This window comes from Cervus elaphus, chromosome 1, assembly GCF_910594005.1.
Source record: "Cervus elaphus chromosome 1, mCerEla1.1, whole genome shotgun sequence".
NCBI lineage: Eukaryota > Metazoa > Chordata > Mammalia > Artiodactyla > Cervidae > Cervus > Cervus elaphus.
The window spans coordinates 71552833-71566672 of record NC_057815.1 but is presented as its reverse complement, the minus strand read 5'-3'; the positions used below and the strand labels follow the sequence as shown (position 1 = coordinate 71566672).

The window sequence follows — 13840 nt, the reverse complement described above, 5'->3', positions numbered from 1 at the left end:
GCAGGAGGAGAAGGGGACGACAGAGGATGAGATGGTTGAATGGCATTACCGACACAATGGACATGGGTTTGGGTAGACTCTGGGAGTTGGTGATGGACAGGGAGGCCTGGTGTGCTGTGGTTCATGGGGTCACAAAGAGTCAGACATGACTGAGCAACTGAACTGAACTGGACTGAATGTCATCATGGAGGGACAGCCCATCATATTTGCCCCGTTCTATTCTATGGTTTAGAAGCGAGGGGAGTAGGTGGGAACCCTGGGGCCATTCTCAAGTCTGTTGCCACCATAAAGAAGGGGGCTAATTTCTCATGATAACAAGAATCCTGAGGCAGGGAGATGCAGGTTGAGGGAGCATCTCCATTTTGCCATCTATGTCCCAGGCTCTTTCCTTCTATTTTACCATCCTTTTGACCGTAAAATGAGTGTGCTGCTCTAAACATATCCACATTCAAAGAAGGAAACATGGAAAAGAGAAAAGGACACATGCTCACGAAATAGCAATAGAATAGATTCCCAGAAGCCCCACCCCCACGCATGCGCACTGCTTCTCACTGACCTCATCAGTGTCACCTGGCTGCTTCATCTACCATCAGAAAATAGACATATCTTAATAAACCATATTCACAGGACCCCAACAAAATAAGCAATATCTGTCCCAAACATTTTCAGTACATAGGTGCATGGGATAGAGTTTTCCAGGGTGGGCTAGCCTATGAATAAGTGATAAAGCTTGGATAAGAAAATTCATGAAGAAAATTCTTTGCACAGTGCCTGGCACATAACAACATCTCGATCAACGCTGCCTTTTCCCTCCCTTCTCCCTTTGCTTTCTGCGTTGCCCCCACCTCTGGATTTGAGCGCTGCGATCTCAGCAGCCCCTTTAGAGTTAAGCACCCTGACACGCAGGCAAGTCTGCCGAGGAAAGCTGACAAGGGAGGAATGTAATAGCCGCAGCTGGAGCCCTGCCAGGGGACCAGCAACTGCAACGCCCTTATTTGCTCTGGGGAGGAGCAGCTTGGAAACTTTTTATGAGATTCCAGAAGCAGCAAGGTCATCAATTTTATGGCCATCCTGCTTCATTTGTAAATACAGCCTTTGAATGAGAATGTTTGGGCTCCTTGACAAGAGCAAGGCTGATGAACAGGGGACAATCAAATAAAAGATACTCTGTTCCTCACCACCGAGGCATCCTGGGTCACCTTAGATCCCTGACGAACAACAACAACAAACCAGTGGAACCTTCAGAGAACTGGATTTTACAGGCATGCCCAACCCCCCCTCCCCAACCCGCCCTGTGGGTCTGAGGCAGGTGATCTGATTTGTCCGGTTACAGGCATGGCAACACGTGTTTACCATCACGCTTGTTTTCCAACCAGCTGTAAGTGTCTGGGGGACAGCTCGTGGTCAGGCATGTTTGCTGTGATCAAGTCAAGGCTGAGGAAGAGGGCTGTGTTGTAGGCAGCCTCCGCATGTTCGGGTCAGTAGGAACCAGCGGCTCCAGGGACACCTGGGCCCCTTTGTCTAATTGCTCCCCGAACTGGGGCTTTTGCTGCAGCTGAGTATTTACCAGGCTGGGCCACGGAAACTGACAGCCAGCCTTCGCTGTCTGGCCAGATGCCAGGGCAGCCTCTGGTGGCAGTTGGCTAAGGGGACAGGGTCACACTCTCTTTGGTCTTTCTTTTCTCTGGACCAGGAGGCAGCCAGGCAGAGGCAACTTGTGCATGTCTGCTTGTGGGGATTGAGGGAGGGTGTGGCAAGAGGAGGCAGGAAGTGGTAAGGAGGCAGGATGATATTTTTCATAAATGGATGAAATTCTCCCTTTCAGGCACAATTCCTGGCTCCTGATACACTTTTTTTTTAAATTTAAGATTGTGCTTACTTTATTTTATTTTTTAAATTAATTTTTTGGAGTATAGTTGATTTACAGAGTTGTGTTTCAGGGGTATAGCAAAGTTATATATATACATACACATACCTATACATATATCCACTCTCTTTTAGATTCTTTTCCCATATAGGCCCATTACAGAGTGCTGAGTAGAGTGCCCTGCGCTATACAGTAGGTTCGTTATCTATTTTATATATATTAGTATATATATATGGGGCTTCCCAGGTGGCACTAGTGGTAAAGAACCCGCCTTTCAATACAGGAGACATAAAGGACGCAGGTTCAATCCCTGGATTGGAAAAATCCCCTGAAGGAGGGCACGGCAACCCCCTTCATTATTCTTGCCTGGAGAATCCCGTGGACAGAGGAGCCTGGTGGGCTACAGTCTATGGGGTCGCACAGAGTCAGACTTGACTGAGCGACTTAGCGCACAGCACAGTATATATATGTCATTCCCAGTTTCCCAACTTATTCCTTCTCTCTCCCATTCCCCTTGGGAACCATAAGTTTGTTTTCCACATCCGTGACTCTATTTGCACCTTTTTTTCTTAGATTCTACATATGAGCAATGTCATATAATATTTGTCTTTCTCTGTCTGACCCACTTCACTTACTATGACAATCTCTAGGTCTATCCATGTTGCTGCAAATGGCATTATTTCATTCTTTTTTTATGACTGAAACATGATATACTTTTAATGGCTATTTGTTGAAGAAATGAGTGATTTTAGTTATTTAATATTTATCGAATGCCTGTTATTTACCAGAGGCCTAAAATGTGATGACACAGTGCAAAATTTCATTTTAACTCTCCTGGAACTTTAATACTAGTGAGGGCACAATGGTAATAACAAATGAATGAGCAAGGTACTTAGGTAATTAGAGAGAGTGATACGTGCCCTGTGAAGACCAGCAGGTAGGATGACATGGGAGGGGAGGTTGAAGATGGAGGTTTGCTTTAGACAGGGGGCCTCCTCCCAAAGGAGATGATATTTGAGCTGAAACCTGAATGGTGAGAAGACACTAGTCATGGTGGAAGGCAGCCAACCCTAGGAGAGCAAGGAAACTGTAGTCCAGACATCTGAGCTGAGCAGGGGGCTCGTCTTTCTTCTAGAACCTGGGCAAAATGAGGAAGCAGAACAAAAAAGTATGAGGAGTAGGGGTAAGACGTGGTGTTGCAAAAAAGGAGTTTAATGGAAAGTCTGTCTGTATTGAGACTAGGTGGCTCTCCACCCTCACCCAGGGACTCCTGGAAGCTAAGCCTCTGTCCCCAAGGCAAGCAAATTGAAATGTGGTTCTCTGAAGACACTGGATAGCCCTAGAGAAACGCCTGCCTTGTTAAGGAATTTAGGGGATCTCCCAGTGTGATGGCAGCTTCCTGCCTGACCCCCCACAAGGGGAAGCCCGCTGGTTGGTTCCAGACTCACCAAGGTCATCAAGGCAGCTGTTAATTGCCTTCACTGTAACTATAAACAATTTTAAGTTTTACCCAGTGTGGGGACAGCACTTGAAATAGTGGATAAATAATATTCCCACATCTTAAATTCCTGGCCTGTAAAAGCCTTGCTTACAGCCTGTCAGAGTTGGGGGGTAGTCCTTGGGAGACAGAGAGGTCATTGGGTCTCACAAATCCTGAAAGCCTTCAGAGTTATTGTTTTCATCCCCATTACCTAGAAATGCACAGATAGGATTGAAAGAGGAAGATGTTTACTATACATCTGTAAACTTATATCCTGTTACTGAACCAAATGTCTAAAGTAGAGTATAAATTAATGTATGACATAAATCCTACTATTAACCTTTGAATAGCATAATTATGGGCTTCCCTGATGGCTCAGATGGTAAAGAACCTGCCTGCAGTGCAGGAAACCCAGGTTTGATCCCTGGGTTGAAAAGATCCCCTGGAGAAGGAAATGGCAACTCACTCCAGTATTCTTGCCATGGAGAGAGGAGCCCACTGGGCTACAGTCCATTGGGTTGCAGAGTCTTACACGACTGAATGTCTAACACACACACAAAACATAATTATAGTGCACTGTATTTTTGTATGTTAGAAGTGTAACTTTGTTACTATAAACATAATTTTAAAAACTATTTCAACATTATTTTTTAATTTTCTATAAGCATCAAGAAATGGAAATGGCTTGGATAAACTGAATCATCTGGATTGGAGTTTGAATGTACCCCAAAGCATCATTACATATTTGCTGCAGTTTCTTGGATGATTCTTCTCACTTAGGGCTAGTTCAGCTTGCAATGAATTTTACTAGTTTACCACTCAGAAGAAGTCCTTATATCTGTGGTTATGCAAAATCCTCTTTGTTGGAGAGAGCTGAACATCTGAACAATATTACCAGCCTACTGGAAAGAGAACATTGGGCGTCCTCAGAATTCTCTTGAAACACTTTCTACTTGGTAAGAATAGTTCTAGGTAATAGAGACATGGAATTAATTAAAACTGTTTTAAAATGTATGAAATGAGAAGACTAGGGTAAAGGGTGTAAAACTATTGCATGCCAAGAGAAGCCCTGACCTTTTTCTAAAACTCAATGCCAGCTTTATTCTGATGCCTTCTGTAAAGACTTCCAAATGGACTTTTGCTGGCTTCCCCATCCTTACTGCCAGTCAGTTAAAATCCTACCCATTTGTCAAGGTCCATCTAAATGCTCCATTTTCTCTGAAGCTCTGTTGAAGGCCCAGATGGAGTAATCACTCCTTTCTCGATGTTCTCATGGTGCCCGTAATTCATTCTTTCAATCTCTCTCTCAACTCTGGTGGGCACTAGTATTTGTACCATGCTATGTAATTCACAAAGTGCTTTCCTGTGCATTTTTCTCATTTAATTCTCAGCAACTCTGTGACACTAAGCGTAGGGAGAGAGAGGCCCAGAGAGTTGAGATTGCTAGACTGGCTTTGTAAACTATGATTACAAGTCAGGCAAAATCATCTGATATATCTAAATTCAGTAGCCAAAGAATGCAGGCTTCTGTAAAGAGTTAAATAGAAAGGACATTTACATTGCTTTAGATTCTATTACGTTAAAGTGTCTATAACATTAGATGCAAGAGGCCTGCAGAGATCTTAAGAGCCAGAGAAACTTGTAATCTAATCAAGAGATCAGGTTGAATTGGGGTTTCAGACATTTGTTGAGTAGCCATTTGTGGGGCAGGATCAGGGGCTGTGTATAACTTGAGTCCCACAGTGTGACTGTGTCCCTTTTGAAGTTACAGATTCATTGACATAACCTCTAAGAATTGAGTTCAGGATGTCACATCAAGGTTACCAAAATCTCTGATCACAAGCAATCCCAAGAATGCTGAGATGGCAACTCCCATACTTCCTTGGGATGATTTAATACTTTTAATAGTTTTCTTAGTTTTTACAAAAAGCACCACCCAAAGAGCCCAATCTCTTGTCCAGCCAAATAGCTCTGTGCAAGACAATTTTCAGTTAACAGGAGTGTGGTTGTGTTTCTTACTGGGCAAGCATCTTTCATTCCTTGGAAGTTTTAGATTAAATATATACATGTTTAAAGTAATTAGGACTCGAGTATAAATACTTTTGTATTAAGAAAGAGGCCATTTCTGGTATCCTTATATACTTGGAATGTTTAAGAATATTTGACCTATTAAAATGATATTTTTGTAATTCTAATTTAAAATGTATAATCGACAAATTATTGAGATATATCTTTAAGTGGAAATTCATGTCACTCACATTTATAAACATAGTTTATCAGGTTAACTGTTTGGGAATATTTGTTGGGCAGACAGCTGATCTTAAAATGAAAAATTGAATTATAAATGAAGTTTGAACTATCTGGAGGAATCCCATTACCTAAGTTTTTAAATGTAACCAAGTATTGGTGAAAGGCTCTTTAAAAGTAACTAAGGAAAATGATACTTAAAATTTGCTCCACTTACAAACTGGAAAACAATATTTGTTGCTTTTTTATGTGGAACATAAAATCTAAGGAGAAAACATATGTTTAAATGTCTAACTTTAGTAAATTGATCATTAACTTAAAAATCCAAGGAAGATGTCTCAATGGTCTTTTTGGTACACAGAATGCAATCTTAGGACATCAGCATAACTTAAATTCACAGAATTGACCTGTCCAGGATCACGTGGTTAGTAAGTGGCACAGTCACCACTTAAAGTCAGGGTCTACATCCTGTATCTTTTGGTTGAGCTCTGATATCCTTTTTTGGTTGCTTTTTCAATACCTCTTTTATAGCCCTTGCAATATTTTGCCTTGGTTTGGAATTATTTATCCATGTCTTATTTTGATTATTTGCATCTCCTCAGCTTCACGAGGAGAGACTTGGGGTAGAAGTAGGGGAGAAGTCAATAAATGTATTAGATTCAAATCATTGTTGATCATAGATAACCTCTGAGAAAGGGTGGCTGGGAAGGGGGAGCTGTATAGACTATTACCTTTCTGTGATGCTGTTTAGCATTAAGGAGGCTGTCTTTAGGCCTGGCCTCCAGCTGCCCAAGCTCTGATGAAGTGGCTATAAACTAACTCCATTCTGTCTGCCTTCTTTTAAGATTAATTCTATGGATGTCCTTCAGTGTCTTCCCACTGCTCAGGAAAAAGACAAAAGCCTTTCTAAACTTAATGAGATCAGAATGGTCCAGCCCAAGCCCACTTCTCTAGACTTTTGCTCCACTTGCTCTAAGGACACAACCTTCCTTTAGTTCTCTGGACAAATCAAGGTCTTCCCCAGATGAAGTCAGATTTCTAGTTGAACACTTACAGCTTTCTGAACTCCTTCATAGCACTGCTTAGAGGCTGTAATGCTATATTTTTGTTTGTAGCTATTTATTTAATATCTAGAAAAGACCTTTAGCTCTGGGCACCTTGGCTCTTTTCCCCGCCATTATACTTGGTGCTTATGGGTGCATGCTCAGTCACTTCAGTTGTGTTCGACTCTTTGTGACCCTATGAACTGTAGCCCACCAGACTCTCCTATCCATGAGATTCTCCAGGCAAGAATACTGGAGTGGGTTGCCATGTCCTCCTCTAGGGGATCTTCCCAACCCAAGGGTCAAACTCACATCTCCTGCATCTCCAGCATTGCAGGCAGATTCTCTACTGCTGATCCACCTTGGCAGAGCATACTTAGTGCATAGTAGGGGCTTAGCAAATGTAGGCTTTTATTATTGTTATTAGCATTTAATAGATGTTTGTTGTTGGGATGAATGAATGAAGTGGTAAAAAAGGAAGGATCGACTTTGTGGCAATCATTTAGACTGGCCTGATCTCCATTCAGCTGGGAAGGATTTTAGATGAAATTGTATCAGACAGATAGGGGACACGATGTCTGAGATTTCTTCCAGGCCAGTGAGCCTTTTGCTCCAGAAACGCCGTTTGTCACTTCGCTTTAGCCATTGCTTTTATCATCCTCCTGGGGAACTCTGTGTGTGTGTGTCTCTAACAGAGAGAGACATAAGATAGGGACAGAGAGACAAAGAGACTCACACAGAAAGAGACAGAGAGACAGAGAGGGAAAACCAGATTGCACTGGCATGTAAGGTGATGGGAAATGACCCAGTAAGGCCCCTGGAAACGACAGCGGTCTCTTTTCTAGCCTCATTCAAGCAAGTGGGATCTCATTTGGCAGGCAGTAGGCTGGCTGAAAAATGCCAGGTCCCTGAACATCAATGAATTTTGCATTTCCAAATAATGGGTTTATGATTAAATTCCAATAACTCAAGTGAACCTTCCATGAAGAATGCCAGACTCAGCTGGTAACTCTCATTCTCTCAAATCCCTTCCCCCCTTTATTTTTTAGATCTGTGCCTCCAGTCCATCAGTCACAACCATGAGTGAGGAGTGAATGAAATTCTCTGATGACGTGGAGATGCTTCCTCACGATGGTGAACTCTTCCTGAATATTGTAGGAAAAGACACTGAAGGGCAGGCATGAGGCTGGAAAGGCAGAAGGAGTCTCTAGAAATAGGATCCCTACTTTCTTCCTCTGGGAGACTGGTGTAACACTGACCTCTAGCTGGATGGAGAGAGTGAATTCAGCTGGTGCCTCTACTCTGGCTGGATGTTGTCGAACGTTGGCTGGTGTGAAAAAAAAAGAGAACGTTTGGAAATCTCTTCCTTAAGGATGTTTCCGGTATCCCACTTGGCTTCTCTTTTCCTCCTCAAATAACAGTGTCACCGTTTGTTTAGTATTCATGATGCGCTAGGCCTTATGAGTTCCCATTTTAGCTCTAATTATTCCCAACGACCCTGTGAGGTAGATGCAATTGCATCCATTTTCCTGGCAGGAAGACTGAGATTCAGAGAGTTTTGCAATTTGCCTGGCACATACTCTTAGGAGCTGGCTGGACCAGTATTCTAAATCAGGTTTGTCTACTCCAAAGCCTGTCCTCCTTTTCCAGACTCTTGAGTCTGGTTGAAACCCCAGGGAGGGTTTGGGTGTGTGTTCCACTCCCCGGGTCCCGCTGTTTGGGAAAGATCTCTCAATCAGCGTGCTTATTTGTTCTGCTTCTACCTGACTAATTCCTGTTTACATTCAGAAGCCGGGCTGAATCTCCTTCCAGATATGTCAGTTTCTGTAAAAGAAGCCAGCTGTCTCCCAGGCCCCTGACTTTGGTGATAACATCTCCATTTTCACAGACTGCAAGCTCTGTTTTAAGCCATCGGGTGACTGGTTAGTGGTGAATCAATGAAGCTACCCAATCATGACCTAGCATGGAATTTGAAAAATCTACTGGGGGATGAAATGTCCAAGAAAGTGCAATTCAGCTTTCGGTTTACCTTTTCTGTGTGTTTTTAAGATGTGTTAGTTGAGACTTTTCTGGTTGATGGATGGATTTCAAACTGTTAAAATGGGATTGGAGGTAAAATGTAGGAAATGAGTTTCATTCTCACCTTGATGAAGTGATTCAGCTGAGCATGTGGGTGGTGAGATGGGTGCAATAAGAGGAGTTCTGAAAAAAATAAAAACTAATGAAAGTTCTGTTTTTTAAAAACACGTATTAGCTGATGTAAAGACGACTGTGGCTTATGTAATGGGGTGTTTCAGCTTTCCATGGTTGGGGGGGGGTCCCCTAGCACATCCTTGGGTTAACCCACAGACATAGATTAGACTTTTCCAAGGCTTGCAACCTAATGGGTTTTGTCTGGGTTGGTTTGTTCCTGGAAAGCCTTGCCTTTGGCCATCCAATATGTTCCTTTTGGAGTACAGTGTTTACCTGACTTCACAGTATCTTATTTAAACATTTTAAACAGTTACCCAACTAATGAAAAATAACCACGTACTCTTTTAGACATTTTCTATAAATAAAATACATTACTTCTGTTTAAAAAGTGATTATAGTATGCAGACTACATTTTTAAAAAATTTATTGACATACTGCCTTCTTTCTTCTGCAAGGCTGCAAATACTTTTATTTCATTTAGCTTTCATTGTCCCACATGGATTGATTGAGTATACATGCTTCCTAGTGCAGTGCTAGATCCCATTCCATTTCATGGTATGAATGAGCCATCATTTAGTTCATGAATCTCTCACTGTTGGGAATTTTTATTTTTTAAAATAACATTTTGATAGTAGAAACATTGCTATGATAAACTTGCTTGTGTCTATACAGGATTATTCACTAGAATAAATTTTCAGAAGTGGAGTTGCTGGGCCAGGGTGACAACTCCATTTCTGAAAATACCTGGTCAAATTTTTATTCTGTGTCAGACAAATATCATATGATATCACTTATGTGTGGAAGCTGAAAGAATGATACAAATGAATTTTTTTTAAAGGTATGAAGTAAGAGAGATACACACTCTGCAGGAAGAATGTGGGTCATTGTGGAAAGTGAGAGGCCCAAATGAACTTATCTACAAAACAGAGACAGACTCACAGCACACGAACTTATGGTTACCAAAAGGGAAAATGGAGGGCAGGGGGGATAAATTAGGAGGTTGGGATTAACATGGCACACTATTGTATATAAAACAGATAATCAACAAGGGCCTACTCTATAGCAAAGAGAGCTCTGCTCAATATTCTGTAATAACCTATATGGGAAAAGAATCTGTAAAGAAATAGATATATGTATAACTGAATCACTTTACTGTATGCCTGAAACTAATACAATATTGTAGATCTATTGTATGCCAATATAAATTTAAAATGTAAAACTTCCTCCTTTGAAAAATTACACTATTTACATTTTATCCATGCATATGACTTCCTAGCCTACAAATAAGCAGTGTAAGAACACTGACAAAGTTGGAGACTTTAAATACTGTTCAATAATCTCAACTTGAGGACTTCCTAGGTGGTGCTCGTGGCAAATACTTGCCAATGCAGGAGATTCAAGAAACACAGGTTTGATCCCTGGGTCGGGAAGATCCCCTGGAGGAGGAAATGGCAACCCACTCCAGTAGTCTTGCCTGGAAAATTCCATGGACAGAGGAGCCTGGCAGGCTACAGTTCATGGGGCCTCAAAGAGTTGAACATGACTGAGTTCCTGAGCTGGAGAAGGCAATGGCAACCCACTCCAGTTCTCTTGCCTGGAAAACCCCATGGATGGAGGACCCAGGTAGGCTGCAGTCCATGGGGTGGCGAAGAGTCAGACACGACTGAACGACTTTACTTTCACTTTTCACTTTCATACATTGGAGAAGGAAATGGCAACCCACTCCAGTGATCTTGCCTGGAGAATCCCAGGGACGGTGGAGCCTCGTGGGCTGCCGTCTATGGGGCCGCACAGAGTCGGACACGACTGAAGCGACTTAGCAGCAGCAGCAGCAGAGTGCCTGAGCATACACACATAAACTCAACTTAGAAAACACGTGAAAACAATAAGTAGGAGTGAGCATTCTTCCAGCTGGCGAGAAGACAAATGCGATGAAGACCAGTCATGGTTTGTAAAACACCTGTGATGAGTCGGGGAACTGGACAGGAAAGAACAGAATGTGTCTGGAGAAGCACCAGCAGACGGTGTAGCTGGAGCAAATTGGATGACAGGAGGAGAGATAGAGAAAGGCTGGGTGTACAGCGCTTGATTGTACGGAGATTGATTTTGGAAAAAAAATTACTAGTTTAGCTTTTAAGAAAAGACAGTTTTCAATCAGTTTGAATATCTCTCTCTGGGGTTGTGCCGGTCCTTTGGTTGTGAGTCGACATGAAGGCTTTTGAGAAGGGGGATGTTAGTAGATTTGATTTTTTGAAAATCATCCTGGTTCCATCTCATCTTTGTCCTTCTTGCTTTTATCATCCTCCTGCTTTCTTTGGGAAGTAAGAAGAGAGGGTTGAGAAAGTTCACGGTTGTTTGTGTCTGCCTAAGTATTTACTCCTTAAAATTCAAAGTGTGGGGTAGGGAGGGTTTCCCTTGTTGTGTTGGCATTTGTGTGGAAATCTAGGAGAACTTAAGAATAAATCAGAGGACCAGCCAGAAGTGCTGATGACATTGTAATGCAAAATTAACTGCTTATTACCTTTTTGGCGGGCCTGGGATTAAAAATATGAAGATTGATTTTTGAAAAAAAATTACTAATTTAGCTTTAAAAGAAGACAGTTTCAATTTGTATTTCAAATCATCAGTCTGAAAAATGTTGAATGAATAATAATAGTCTGACCTTATGTTTCAGGAGAATAAATATTATGCATTGCCTTCTGGTTAAAAATAAATGAATACTACACTTTGGTTCTGCAAAAGATGTTGCATTTGAAAATCTAAAAAGTTAGAAATATATTAACAAAGAAAAGGCAAATCAAAGAAAGGAGAGATGGGTAAGAAGTGAACAAAGAAAGAAGAGAAATCGAAAGCTTGAGTGTGATTTTTTCAAGTCCTTTTTTTGTGTGATTTTTCAAGTCCTTTTTTTCTGAAGCAAATTCTCTTTTGAACAGTTTTTTTAAATCTCTCTGTAAATCTGTTAGAGACAAAATGATAACTCATAATTACATTAAATTCTTATGTCTGTCTCTTTGTGTTCCCTTCTTTAGGATCATGTAGAAGGAAATTCAAGAGCCATAATATTCTGGCTTCCAGCGTGACACGTGACCAGAGTAGGTGTCCATCCCAAACCAGGAGCCTTCCTCTTCATCTCTCAGTTCATAGGCAGGCCTCCTTCTGGACCCAGGAGAGGAAATGACAGAAGATAACAGATATGGAAGTGAGCTGGAAGGTTAAAATATAATTCCTCACAGACACAAAACTTTAGAAAAATTCCTGTTCTCTTTTAGATTAATTTAACATAACAAATCGAGACACATGTGAGACTCTGTCATCAGGACAGAGATCTCCTGGTGATGTTAATATATCACATCTCTTTCACATTGTCACCAATACAGAAAGAACCCCAAAGTTGTACGTGTTGTACCAATATTGCCGGGCAGTCAACAACTGGTTTCCCTTAAACATCGCTGTTTCCAATTCTTCTAAAATTACAGATCGTACTTGTTTTGTTTCACATGTGTGTGTTTTCCCCTTTTGGTAACTGAAAGCAGGTTTATCTGTGACTCTTTTGGCGTAGATAATTTTTGCTAATTGGTCTTTTAATGTCTTACACATTGACTAGGAGTTTATTGACTCTTGTTTATAAATGAATACTAATAAAGACAGGTGACATAATCATCATATTTAAGGATTTCTGGTATGGTTAGCATTTGAACAATGACCTATAATTTGCTAGCATCAATGTCTCATTTGTAGAAATGGAAGAGTCATTCTCACATTCTGTTTCATAACATTTGTTTATGCAGACTTGCAGCACAAGTTAATTATGGGAACCTAAAGGAATAGTCACATGATTGTCTTCTCTAGATAGGCTTTTGCTTTCGACATCTGAACCCCTGTACTATCACTCCTTAAAATGATTCAATAAATTTTCCTAAAGAGACCAACCTCTCCCCTTCACTTTTATCTCCCATACGGTAAAGACGTTGTTTTCTGTATACAGCTGAAGTCTCTAACTTCCTTTAAATCTTGCTGGCTTTAGATGGGCCCATGATGTTCTATTTGAGGATAACCTAGTAAAGGGAAGAATGTTAAATTATCTGAGGCCATTGGCTTAGCTTCTAACAGAGTGATCCCAGGTCTTGCTCAAGATGAAGGGAATTGATGATCCTGTCCAGGCTGGAATTATTGATGGAGGACTCGAGTTGCCCAAGCTGACCCTTTGGCCTTCAAATCTGGTGTAACATGGAAAATCTCTCCCAGAGTCATCTTTCTTCATGGCAATGTCAGGAACCTTCTGTTTGAATATCTGACTTGTTTGGAGCCCTACAAGAGAGACAGGGTGCATTCTGAGAGAGATGATGTTTACTATGAGCAAGAAGACTGATGGAAAGTCCCAGCTTATCTAAAACCCAGGGGCCAGACCTTGAGATAACAGCACTCTGTTTTAAAAGTATTTACGTTCAGAAAAAGGAATTTCACAAGGCCCCAAAGCACGGCATTGTAGCATGAATCGTGTCTCCCTAACCACTGTCCAATCCTAGAATGTCTATTTTGGAGAGGACAAAAATGTCATTGGGAAAAGGAAATTATATAGTACCTTCATAGAATTTTAACAGTTGGTAATAGTAAAATGAAGTGATCTTGGTTTGGGAGAAAGTAAGACAAAATATTAAGGGAGATTTATTTATGAATCTTCCCTCCCCACTTGCTAACAATAACTATTAACTTCAGGGCTTACTGTTCTAAATGCTTCATATAGACTCGGGACAACCTTGATTTTTATCATCCCTTTTTATGTATGAGAAAACAGAGGGTCAGAAAATTTAAATAACTTTCCCATGACACAGAGCTGCATACACAAATACACATACATCCACAGGTGAAAGCTGTCTAGGCTAAGCAGGATTAATGAGCCATGTGCGTGAACTATTAAGAATCTCTCCCCATATTCCTCTGTTAAGAGCAATGAGGCCAATTAGCAGACAGCTAAAAAAAAATAGCTTAGTTTCCTCAAAAATACAAATA

The 13840-nt window shown here is 41.2% G+C and overlaps 1 long non-coding RNA gene across 1 annotated transcript in view; it reads left to right on the top strand.

The window, feature by feature from the left end:
• The window catches only part of LOC122705727, a 29390-nt gene extending 16651 nt beyond the window's left edge, over positions 1-12739 (top strand). The window contains exons 3-4 of the long non-coding RNA XR_006344170.1: positions 7687-8019; positions 11860-12739. This is a non-coding gene — a long non-coding RNA (uncharacterized LOC122705727). The remainder of the gene's footprint in view (positions 1-7686; positions 8020-11859) is intronic.
• Positions 12740-13840: the final 1101 nt, after the last annotated feature.